Source organism: Meriones unguiculatus, chromosome 1 (genome assembly GCF_030254825.1).
Source record: "Meriones unguiculatus strain TT.TT164.6M chromosome 1, Bangor_MerUng_6.1, whole genome shotgun sequence".
In the NCBI taxonomy this organism is placed as follows: Eukaryota; Metazoa; Chordata; class Mammalia; order Rodentia; family Muridae; genus Meriones; species Meriones unguiculatus.
In genome coordinates, this window is record NC_083349.1 from 92,308,313 (window position 1) to 92,321,126 (window position 12,814).

A 12,814-nucleotide genomic window follows, 5' to 3' on the forward strand; every position below is an offset into this window, starting at 1 on the left:
CTGCCGTATATATTTTGCACAAAATAAAATAAAACTAAAGAGTGAAATATATCAAAGTCTTGGCATTGCCCTGAAGTGTCTGTATTGGCAGCATCATTGCTAGAGCTAAAGCTGGGGGGCAGGGCGCAGGGATGATTAACTGTCTATTAGAGAGTTTTGGAGCTTCTTCTCTGAGCTTTACCATATCATATAGTCCCAAATTATTTTGGTCAACTGCTTAGCCTGAAATTGTCTCCCAAGTGCAGAGAGAGCAAGAGTGAGAGCAAAGGGGGCGGGGGGTGAGGAGGGAGAGAGACAGAGAATTGGCTACATGTAGCCGAGAAGACTTAGTGTTTTTAATAGCTTGAAAAATGATATCCAGATGCTCAACACAAAGGAGGAACCCTTCCCTTCCCTCTAGTTCTGAGCTGTCCACAGTGTTCCTTAGCCTGGGCCCTCCCATCTGGACAGATGCCCTGAGCCCTTGGGGAGGCTACCTTGGGAGACCGCCCGGGAGCTCCAACTGGCCCCAAATCCAAAGAAGGCAGGCATACCATCTGGAGCAAATTGTCCAGATCAGCTTTGCACTGCCCAGGCACCCTGACAGCTTCTTGGGTCCATGTGAGGCTTGGATTTAATCCATCAAGAACTCTCCAGACAGGCCTCCAGACATCTCTTTGACTCCTTTCAGAATCTGAATTCCAATGGAGGTACAGCTAGATCTGCTAGTCACTTCCAAGTTTGGCTCTCTCAGGGAGAGAACCAAGGTGTGCTCTGAGAGACACTTTCCAGCAGCTCTTGGCCTAGTAACAAATAAAGAAGGGGGATAGTTTTGGCAGGAGGCCTCTCCCCATTTCCTTTGTATTCCCACTGCGATATGCCAACCATCCATCCAGCCCTGACAACTGACACTTATTTGGAAAGGATAAAGAAAATAATCCGATTCCACGACACTTTGGGGAGCCTTTTAGAAGCGGCAACCTGTCTTTCCATACTCTCTCTACACGATGCAAGGTCTGCGGGTGAGAAATGATGGCATAAAAGCTCTGGGGAGGGGAAGGGGTTGGGGAGGCATTTAGAATTGTCCTTAAATCAAACAGTCAAAGGGACTGAGGGTTTAGTTTTTCTTTTTTAAAATCATAAATCTCTGAAGGCAATAGGTTTATTACAGTTTTCCTTCTAGAACAATAAACACTTTGCTGGTGTGTGAGGAGTATTGGCCTGCTCCTTTACAAAGCCTGGACCTTCTCCTTGTTACCTTAGTTCTACTCCATACAAAACAAAACAAAACAAAACAAACAAACAAACAAACAAAAAACCAGATAGTTTCTCCTAAATCTCTCATCAGGAGAGCAGATTCCAAGGTAATTGGGCCCAACTTGAAGAGAATCTATTGTGTCTCAGATCAGGCCAGTCCTCCCAATGGCCAGAGTGATGGTGAGTTGCAGAATTACCATTATCATCAGCTCAGTTGTTTAGAAGCTTCCAGTATGTCTTGCAAACAGAGATATACTCTTGCCCCGGCCTGTGTCACCTAGTAGTGGTTTTCCCCTGTCTCCCATGCCACTGTTAAGCACTGTCCACTCTTCCGATGTTTACAGCACACGGCAGCCAATATAAAGACATGACGTGAGCTACACACAGATCTCAGCCGAAGTGAGTGGGACGGACCGCACCTCTGTATGGTCCTGCCCTCTCATCTCCTCCACGTCACCACCTCAACAGCTGCGCAGTAGTATTTGGAGCAAGGGGAGGTCACACTGTCCCACAGCAGACACACTGACCAGGGCAGGTCCTCTGACTGCGCCATGGGAGGAATCTCTTTGTGGTTGCTTTCCCACTTCCGTGCCACTCAGCCTATGCCAAACTCTCCCAGGACACTCCTGTATTTTCTCCATCACCTCCAGGCATCTACCAGTTCTTTCTTTAAATTTTTTACTTATTATTATTCTGTGTCTGTCTGTCTGTCTGTCTGGTCTCTCTCTCTCTCTCTTTCTCTCTCTCTCTCTCTCTCTCTCTCTCTCTGTGTGTGTGTGTGTGTGTGTGTGAGAGAGAGAGAGAGAGAGGAAATGAGTGCAAGTGTACATGTGCCAGAAGGCATATATGGAAGGGGCAACTTTCTGGAGTTGGTTCTCCCCCTCCACCACAGGATTGAACTCAGATCATCAGTCCTTAGAAGGGGGTGCTTTTACCTGCGAAGCCATCCTGCCAGCCCAACCAAATCTTTTTTTTTTTTTTCAATGCAGTTTATTCAGGAACCTTGAACAATCATCTGACCCTGGGGAAAGCCAGCCCACAGCTTAAATAGCCTCTGGGTAGCCAACCCAGGCGAGCCACGTGGGCAATGCAGATAGGTCCACATACATGGAAGCAAGCCAGATCCTCGGCCTTAGCCAAATGTGGAGTTGTTCGTGACAGAGAGCACTCACCATCGGGAAGGTGGAAGGCGGAAACCAGCTCCATCTTTAAGGCACAGCATTCCGCAGCTCTCTACAGTTCCCCCTTTTTGTTTTAGACCCATCAGGCAAGAGTAGAGGTCTGATCTCTGATATTAGAAATAAATTGGGACTTTGTACCGATGTATGTTCATTTAGGTGTCATCCACCCAAAGAGCATCAGACCCATCCGATACCTTTTTCTCAGAGGCGGGACCTGGGGTATCAACCCGCATGCACTCAGACATGCTCTTCTCTGGGTCCAAAGCGGCTGACCCTGAGTGCAGTGCTTAGCTCGCATCTTAATACAGAATGATTTAGCTATCTCTGTCTTCTCCTGGACTACTGTCTTCCAAATCAAGGGAGCCATGCAAGGCCTTAATTGCTAGTAGATCTTGTTTGGGCCTTTTCCACACTGAGGAGCATCACTTGGAGTACTTGCTTGGAAGCCTTGTGCCAGATCTGCTAGGCACAGAGATGAAGGAATGTGGTAAGGGTGTGATGGGGCTGGGAACTGCTCCTCTGCAGAAGCCAGTCCTGGAAGTGACAGTGACAGTCAGGCAGGCAGCTTAAGGCCAGTCTCACCTTGGATTTCATGCTAGGTTGAGTCTGAGCTTTGCAGTTTGGATGACAGAAAGAAGAGGCAGTTCAGGGCCCAGAAGTCCTCTGGGTTGACAGAGAACATGTAGAAGTTTGCTTGCTGGAAGCAGGACATAGCCATCAGGTTTGAGTACAGGTGAATGTTCCAACCCAGGAGTGAGCCCAAGGGTTCACTGTCACCATCCCCCCACCTGACCCCCACCACCATCCTACACCCCCACCCTCTCATAAATGATCACTCAAGGTAGAAGTGCAGCTTCGAGGGAGGCAGGGCAATACAGAGAAATGTCAGACATCAAGGCCAAAGCCTTCAGAAAACATGGAGGCTGGACAAAGAGTTACAGCTCAGGCCCAATGTGCATACCGGAGCCCTCAGCTCTCTGGTTCACTAACTGACAAGGGCAGCAGGGTGGAGAGATAGATGCCAGGCCTTAGGATGGACACCAGCTATGACACTCTCTGACTGCCAGCCCTGATAGGTAGTGGATGAAGGACCAGCGTGGGCTGTTTATGTGCTGAGCCAGCAGAGCCAGCAATGTTGCACCAGGGAAGGACTATGAGACTGCTCATCTGCAGTCATAAAGGGTAACATATTTATGATTAAAATAGCACCTTGCTATTTTAATTCTGGTTTTGTGCCAGCCTGAAGCGGTAAAGGAAATACCAAAACAAGAGTCTAAGTATCTCTGGGCTAGTCTGGCTGGAGCTGGTTACCGGTTTGAGACCCCTAGATATGTCTTTTTTATTAGCAGTTGGGGGTTCATTTTCATTTGTAAAACTCAGGAAGTTGAGTTAAACTAATGGGTTTCAAAGTGTCCTCTTCAAACTGGCATATCAGTGTCACCCGGTGGCTTATGAGAAATGCAAGTTCTTAGGTCCTACCTTACATCTACCAGTTCAGAAACACTGGGAGCGAAACCTGGAAACCTGTGCTTTTTGGGGTCTGCAGGTGGCTCTGAGCCCAGCAAAGTCTGAGACATGATGGCTGAAATAATTCTAAATCTGCACGCCCAGATGCCTCTGCATGTGCTAGAAGAGACAAAGGCCCATCCCTGCTCCTGAACACACAGACATCCCCAGAGCAGCTCTCAGCACATAGCCTTTCTCCCCGGGCTGTCAGCTAGGCCAAGGCTGCTCCGGCAAGGGGTGGGTTTGTGCCCCAGCCAGCCAGTTAGAGAGGATGTGATTCGTTCTTGTCTCCTTTACCTCCTGCCCAATTAGCCAGAGGTAAGTTAGGAAGATTTACTCTTTTCCACAAGCAAGGTCACAACCCGAGGTTGTCATAGAAGCCAGATTCCACCCTGGCTCTCCCAGGGCTGTAGCAGCGGATTGGCTAGTAGGCAGATGGCTCTGCCTGGTAGCAGGGATTTAATAGGCAAGGCGATGCAGGGAGGAGAAGCAAAGGGGAAGAACAGCTCTGCTAAGCCTGTTGCCTTCTGCTTAAAAACATTTATAGGTCTATTTATAACCTGTCTTGTTCCACAAAGGATTTCAGGCGCTGCCTTCCTTGTTGGAAAAATCTTGATGCCAGTACTTGGCATCCGATACCAAGGACTTCCTGGCCCAGAGCAGGGGGCCAAGTCTTTGTTCACGCGACCTCAACAGAACACATAATGGGTACCACCGGCTGTGTGTTTTAGGATTTCCATCTTACCTCACTTCCTTTCTTCCTGCCTGTCTCCAAGAAAAATACAGCCAGCATCTTGTCTGCCCTTGTTTTCAATGGTATAACCTGATAACCCCTGGTGTGCACCTTTTCCATTTGGGTTAAATGAGGAAGAGCCATTAGGAAAAAGTCCCAAAGCCCAGTTTGAGGACTAATTGTCACAGCTCTTTACAGAAAGGGAATTCTTTAACTTTTCTCAGAGATCTTTTCCTCAAAGGAAAATGCTGACTGTTCAGTCATTGATTGGACTCATGGTTGGAGTCAATTTGGATTTTGAGGGGCCCTTAAATCAGTTATACACACAACATGCTTAGGAGAGAGCCAGGTTCATAGTAAATGCTCAGTAACCGTGACCTTAAACAACAAACTACACCCCAGTGACATGGATTGACACTGGAGCTTCTTAGGAAGTCCTGGGCTGGGGCTATTGATTCAACTCGGTTTGTCTCCTCACAGGGATAATTGATCCCTACAAGTTTGAACCCCAAATTCTGGCCTTGTTTTTCTTTTCACTTATCTCCTTACCCCAGATCTGAGCTCAACAATTAAGTTATTTGGCTTTTGCTCTTTCAGAGTGAGGAATTCTAAGTTTTTAACAAATCTCCCCACAGGAGGTTCACGTGAAAGCCTTGGTGCCTCTGTGCTGTCCAGCGTTACTAACATGTGGAGGCAGCAGCTTCCACACTGGCTGAGCGCCTCTGTGAAGGGCTGCTGTATCTGGCTCCCAGAGTCCTTGGGCCCTGGACTGCAGACATGCTGAGGCTCTGACACGAACTCCGCCCCCGCACGTTCTCACGACCATTGCTCTGTCTGTTGCTAACCCTGCCCTTGAGGTTTACACATGATGTTCTTTTTTGGAATCTGACTAACCATGACAAAAATTGACAGGAAAGAGCCAAGAGCAAAGGATAGACAAGATGCTTCTAAGAAGAAAAGAGGCTTAACGTACTAAATATCAAGGAGCATTCATGAGATTTTTCTTTGTGTTGAGCTGGTGGACAAAGACCTAAAAGGTGGGTGCTAAACAAATGCTCTTTTGTAACTCAGGATTCATGGTTCTGTTCGCGTTTTGGTAGACACAAGAAGTAATATGATGATGAAAAGAACTGCGTTATACAATATAAATTATAACTGTTATTAGTGCAGGGACAAACTAACACACAGTAGAAGGAAAGCGTGAATGGGATCCGACCACATCTGTGCACATGTGACAGTGACGAGGCTAGAGGTAGCTGTAGGGGGTTGTATGGAGTGGTGGCTGTGGAGGATGATGGCTATGGGAGGCGGTTGCTAGGGGATAGGAGGTTTTCAGTGAGTGGTTCTGGAAGGCCAGTTCCCTTGAAAATGGAAAAAAGAAAATGGATCTCTGCCATATACAAAGAAGAAAGAGGGTGAGAATGTATAAGTGATATATATATATGGCAAATTTTAAACATTTTTAAAAACCTACATCTATCATCTATCTATCTATCCATCCATCTATCTATCTATCTATCTATCTATCTATCTATCTATCTATCTATTCCTTTGTTGTTGGAGGCATGTGGTGTAGCATGCATTTAGAAGTGAGAGGACAACTTGGGGAAGTTAGTGGGTTCCAGGATTTGAACTCAGGTTTTCAGGCTTAGTGACAAGCACTTTTGCCTGCTAAAACATCTCATTGCCCATGAGAAGCACTTATTAAGTAGACCGTATGGAATGTAAATTGGACTATAGTATCCATTCTTAATGAGAGCAGTAATACCCACAAACCACACACACACACACACGCACACACACAATCAGTCCTGAAGGGATGAAATAGTATTAGTCTCATATATAAAGCACAGAGATATCTATGGTACAAAAACATTTACTAATGGGATTAAAATGTCAGTGAAATGATTAGGAAAAAAAAGTCTGAGAAAAAGGTTGAACAGATGAGGGTGTAGCATGTCTGAGGCCATTCTTTGCTAGGTGTCTTAGTCAGTGTTCTATTACAGTGTAGAGACACCATGACCATGAGCAGTTCTTATAAAAGAAAACATTTAATTGAGCTGGCTTACAGCTCATAAGTTTAGTCCATTATCATCATGGCCAGGGAGCACGGTGGCAAGCATGGCACTGGAGCAGTAGTTGAGAACTACATTTTGATTGGAAAGCAGATAGCCTGAAAGCAGAAAGCCTGGCATGGGCTTTTTGAACCCTAAAGCCCACCCTCAGTGACATACTTCTTTAAACTAGGCCACACCTCTTAATCCTTATAATCCTTTTAAACAGTTCCAGTCCCTGGTGACTAAGCATTCAATTATATGAGTCTATAGGGGCCATTCTTAGTCAAAGACCACAGACATTGTAAAGGGCAAAGGAGACATCACACATTTCAATACTGTAGTCACCTGTGAGGATAGGAAGGGTGAGGATTGAACAAGGGAGGCACCCACGGGCTTCAGTTAGCACTGGAAACATTTTGTCCCTTCAGGGTGGGAAGGGTTCAAAGGTTCTTGTTTTCTTTAGCAGTGTATATGGTAAATGTATACTCATGTGTACATATAATCCATTTCATAGAGTATTCCTTTGAAAATTGGCAAGGTAGTAACTAGAAAGGTGAGGTAAAGTACAAAGAGCACTCACTGGCCAGGAGTCCAATGGGATGGGGGAATGGCTGGGAGCCATGCCCTCTGCCTCACCTTGGACAGAGTGCTGCTGCACTGGTTATGTTTTTCCCACCTGCTGCTCATCTGAACATCAGAGCAATAACGGCCTGCTTCCAAAGTTGTTAGGATTAAGTAAAGTTATACATAGTCACTGGAGTCATGTGTTCCACCAACCAATGCCTAGCAGACACTTTCTCCTCTCCTCCATCCTACCAATTTAGTTCTGTGTCTTATGGTTTATGCCGTTACAAGTTCCTGTGTTTCAATCTCCTTGATGTCCCTGACTCTAACTCCAACTGACTGGGTCCTGCAAGAGGACTTGGGCCTGCGTCCTTCCACATGTCAACCTGCCTGGCTCACGCTAAGAGCCTCCAAAATGCTCAGCTCACAGTGCCTCTACATCCCCTTACAAAGTAGCTGTTAATAAAAATAGAAATTAAGTTACGATCACAGGATCTCTCATCAAACGCAACTGGGACTACATTAGTCCCTCTGTGTACAAGATCCCTAGAAGATGGCAAAGCCCCAGATAATATTAATTCCTGTACATACTGCCTTTCCCAACACATGCATGTCAGTGATAAAGCTTAGTATAAATTAGATATAATAAACTATTAATAGCAATAAATAGAAATAAAATAACACAATTATAACCTGCTATAATACAAGTTATAAATTATTTACTCCTGAAGTTTGTCCTTTAGCATATTCAGATTACAGCTGACAGTTGGTAACTGAAGTGTAAGGTTCCACGCCATAGATAAAGAGAGCTACTGTGGTTGGAAAAGTCATTTAGATCAGCAATCACAGCTGAAGACCACCATCTCACAAAGTAAACTAAAAACTAAAATGAAATGAAACATACCTGTCTTCAAAACTGCAGTCTGTGGTGATGTGTGCTCATAATCCCAGAAGTCAGAAAGTCGAGGCAGGAGCATCAAGAGTTTAAGACAAGCCTAGGCTGTGCAGCACATCCCTGTTTGAAATAACAACTTAGATAAGTAAATAACCTGAGTTGGACAGACACCCACGTCCTTGACAGTCCTAGTGCAGAAGTCCCAGCAATTTGAATGAGCACCTCGTCCTTTTTCTTGCATTGTTTCTGTAAGACAAAGCAAGATCACAGGCACTCTGGAGGCCCAAGGTCAGAGAGCTAGCAACAGACATGTTACCAGAATGACTGTGTCTTTCTCAGCACAGTGCCAAGCTGCATAGTGCCCTATAAATTTAGTTGAATTGCACAGAGCTGCTTGGCTGGCTGCCAGAGGAGACTTGGGATGGGAACAAAGAGGATGAGCGGTGAGATGCAGGGTGCCAAAGAAAACTTGACCTAAGCTCTGATACTGTCTCTAGTGGTTCTGGATCCGCAGATCAGGAATAAGTCATGGTTTCATACATAAAGCCTTCCACTGTGCCTGTCCTTCTCTTGGTGTGTAGGGTGGGTCCCTCAATAAAGGAGGGGCCCACTGACGGTGAGGACAGCATGTTTCAGCCCGCCCCACTCCTTAACCAGTATCCCTGGATTCTCCTTCGTCCTGTCTGTGTTCCGAGGTCATAATCTAGTTCATGGCTATTTAAAAATCTTAACCTGACCCTGCCGTGCTGGTAAGAGCTCTTGGAGTTAGAACTGGTGGGTGTGATTTCCTAGGGCTGGTGAAAAGCTGTACAAATCCCGAGGAGATTACATACATTCATGCTCTCAAGTGTATAAATATGCACATATGTCTCCATGTGTTCAGAGATCTTTGGCTTTCTAAGCCGGGCAGTACAAATTGCACAGGAATTGAAGCAAGGCAATGTCCTCCCACCTTATGGTCGCTAAAATTTCAAGGTACTCACATGTTACAGAGGTTGTCTTCTTTTCCATAGTTAGCTTATTCTCCCCCCACCTAGCCTGTAGGGGAAGCCAAATCCAACCTGCTTGTCACGGCAGGCCTGGGGACAGCACACAATAAGCTGGGTTCTTACTGGAGTGCCCAGTAAGAACCAGAGTACACTAGCTACCCAGGGAGTGTAGGCAGGTCATCCTCTGCCCACCCACAGGCCTGGTGGGGAGAACTGCTGCCCAACAGGAAGAGGAGGCCACTCTCAGTGGACTCCTTGTCCACTCCTCATCAGCACCTCACCATTTATTGCCTGGTGGTTTAATATGGGTTCTGAAGACAGTTGAGCTGGCAAGAAGCAGGGTTTTGCTTGTTTGCTTGTTTTTTTGTTGTTGTTGTTTGGTTTTTTTTTTTTTGTTTTTGTTTTTGTTTTGTAGGACTAGAGCAAATGGGAAGGTTTTTTTTTTCTCTAACCTGGCTCAGAATTGGTAGAACTCTCTAGAATACTTTCTTGGTTTAAACATGTTCAAATTATAGCCCAGAGACGTTCCTGTCTTTCCCCAAGTCATTCTTCTCATTGCGTGGGCTGCTACTTGTAGCTTTATTTTTTTCTTTTTAAGAACTGAAATGTTCAATTTTTCTCATTAATTTTTATACTAAATGAATATTATTATCTCGCGTCTCTGCCATCTGGAGATTTTATTTAAGTTAGTTGATCTCTTTTTTTCTCATCTGTAGAGCAAATAACACACTCTCTAGGATCATTGTGAGTTAATGTGTGTGACACTCAAAAACAAATCAAACAACAAACCCACTTGGTCCTTATTTCTTCATTCCTGCCTTAAAGACTGTAACAAACCAAAGAAAATTCCACTGACAGGCTAAGCTCAGATTCACATTGCCAAGCAGTGTAAATGGAAATGTTCTGGGTAGCTGAGGTAAGCCAGGGTCATTGCACAGGTTGATATGGGCAGGGCAGGACCCTGGAGCTGGCACCAGGCTGGGAGAGGTGTGAATTGGATGAAAAGAAAAACCTTCCAAAGGAAAGCTAAAAATGTTATTCCCTACTTAATAAACAGTGCTGAAGGAGAGGCCTGCAGAGATAGGGGTTGACAGTGACTGCAGAGTAGCTCCCAGGAATGCAGTCAGGAGTCACAGTAAGCAAGGAGACTGTAGACTGTGGCTTCCCAGCAGCCCAAAGACCCTGAGGTGCTCAGCTGCAGGTGTCCACGGCAAGCATGTCATGTCAGAAAGTTATGTGGGTGACATGTCTGAAGAGACAGTCTGCCCCTCTGCAGCCTCATGAAGTAAGGGGGAACACCAGGGTTCCTGAAGCCTCATGGGAAGAGGGACTTTACTACCAGACCAAAGTAGTGATTTAAGACTGTTGGGTTCACTGCCCTTCTGGCTATAGCCCCTGTGCCAAAGGTCCCTGCAGTGCAAAGAGGGCCTCTTGACTTGCATTTTCACATACAGAGCATATCAAGAGCCAATTAATTTCATAAAAATCTCAGTGTGGGAGCTGGGCAGTGGTGGCACACACCTGTAATCCCAGCACTCAGGAAAACAGGTCTCTGTGAGTTCGAGGTCAGCCTGGTCTGCAAAGTGAGCCCAGGACTACACAGAGAACCCCTGTCTTGAAAAAACAAAAAGAAGAAGAAAAAAAAATCTCAGTGTGGGAACTGGGGAGATCACTCACAGGGTAAAACTACCTGCTGGCAGGCATGGCAACCTGTGCCCAGATCCGCAGCACCTACATAAAAGTCGGCATGGCCCTGGATGCCTGTACCCCAGCACTGGAGAGTAGAAACAGGAGGTTCCCTAGGGCTCAGTGGCCATCCAGTCTAAGCAAAAGGTGGCAAACTCCAGGTTTAATGGGAGACCCTGTCTCAAGAGGATGAGGCAAAAGGCGAAAGCAGGGCACCTTCCTCCAGCCCCCACACAGGGAACACACACATGTGCGCGCCCATCTATGTGTGCACACACCCACACACCACAGACATTCAGTCCAGGGCTTCTGTAGCAGCAATGGGCAGTGGGAAGGGCTCCTGACTGTGGCTGTCCTGTAGGTACTATAGCAAAATAGAATTTTAGTTGAAAGGAGTGTGCATGAAGTTAGACAGAGAGGGAAACTGGAGGAAAAACACAGTCCTTAGCTGCAGTGCTAATGGACTTAGCTAATGGAACCCACTCAGCAACTCTAGCAAAACCCACAGCTCATATGGTGAGGGTCCCTGGCTCTCCTGAGGCGACACTTGCCTGGAGAGGCCATCCTGTTTGCATTTGGAGGGAACACAACTGCCTATTCCTCACCTCTATGACGAGCCTCCTGTTTAGCTCTCCCAGCAGCCATCCATCTGGAGCCCCAAGACCCAAGAACCCTGGGCTGCAAAGCCAGGTCCTCGGGCTGCCGCAGCCACTCGCTAGCTCCTCTGCACAGAGCAGGGCTCGCTAGGCTCAGGCCAAAGCAGGAAGGAAAGGAATACCCAGAGGGGGAGAAATGCCATTTGCAAAAAACTAGTTGCTAGTGGCTTAAAAAGAGCAGTAGTCATGAACCATCCCACCTAGCCACCTAGCTGGCTGGTTTAGGAGAGAAAGAACGGAGAATCTCTCTGCAGGCAAACGGTGCCAATGAGGTGAATTCTCTGGACCTGAGAGCAGGGCTGCACCCCCAAAGAGGAAAGTGGCTGTAGGCTAGCTGGACCATCACGATGAACGGTGTCACTGCGAGGGCTGCCGCTCTGAGAATCTGTTCTTGTTTTAAAGGGGAGGGGGCTTCTTGCTCCCTCTTGGTAGCTACAAGTCCTACTTGTACTTTCCAAAGTACAGTCCAGCACCTACCCTCACCATGAAAAATGTGGGGTGACTTTGTCTCGACCCCAGAGCTACAGAGCCTAAGCACATCTCTTCTTAGGGACCCCCCTGGCCTCTCGAAGTCTCCATGCCTGGCCAATCCTCATGAGAGTAGATGGGTTGCCTTGAGTCACGGGGGGGGGGGGGCACAATCGATGTGGAGAAGCTGCGGTTGGCGAGCGAGCCAAGGTTTATCTAGATGGATGAAGCTTGGAGATAGGTTGTTCCAGTGGGGGTGGGGAAGGCCAGCATAGTGGAAACGTGGACCTGACCCAAGCTTCCCGGTCAGCATGGTAGCTCTCCTGTCTGGAGGAGGATGCTGTGCCTCCTCTTCCCCTTCCTCAAGTACTGTCAAGTGACAACCAATTGATACTTACAGGCTTTTCCCCCTAAAGGCCTACAAGGTCACTCACATGAATGGAAAAGAATTCTTTCTTACTGTTTTTTGGTTGTTATTCTTAGGCTCTTTTGGTGTTTTTTTGAAGCGCTAGCCCCTCCCCTTCTTTCTTCCGCTTTTGTAGCCCTGACAGGCCTGAACTCACAACCCTCCTGTCTCAGTCCCCGAGGGTTGGTATTACAGACGAGTGGCAGCACACCTGGCTGCGCATGGGATTCCTCGGCCTGTCCTCTTGCCCACGGCATTTCATAAGCCAGACTTTCACTAATTTGGCCATTTTCTTAAACTGCCATGTATATGTGTGTGTGTGGGACACATACAGACCACAACATGCATCTGCGTTGATAACATGTATGTGAGGGTGTGGGCATGCTTATGCTTTAAACCTGAGACAGGGTCTCTCACTCAGTGTGGAGCTAGACTGG

At 46.8% G+C, this 12,814-nt stretch overlaps 1 non-coding gene across 1 annotated transcript; it reads left to right on the top strand.

Moving 5' to 3' along the window:
* The first annotated feature begins 5,641 nt into the window (after positions 1–5,641).
* On the top strand, positions 5,642–5,773 carry LOC132652040 (small nucleolar RNA SNORA40). Its single transcript, XR_009589535.1, has one exon. It is a non-coding gene; the product is annotated as a small nucleolar RNA SNORA40 (small nucleolar RNA).
* The last annotated feature ends 7,041 nt before the right edge of the window (positions 5,774–12,814 follow it).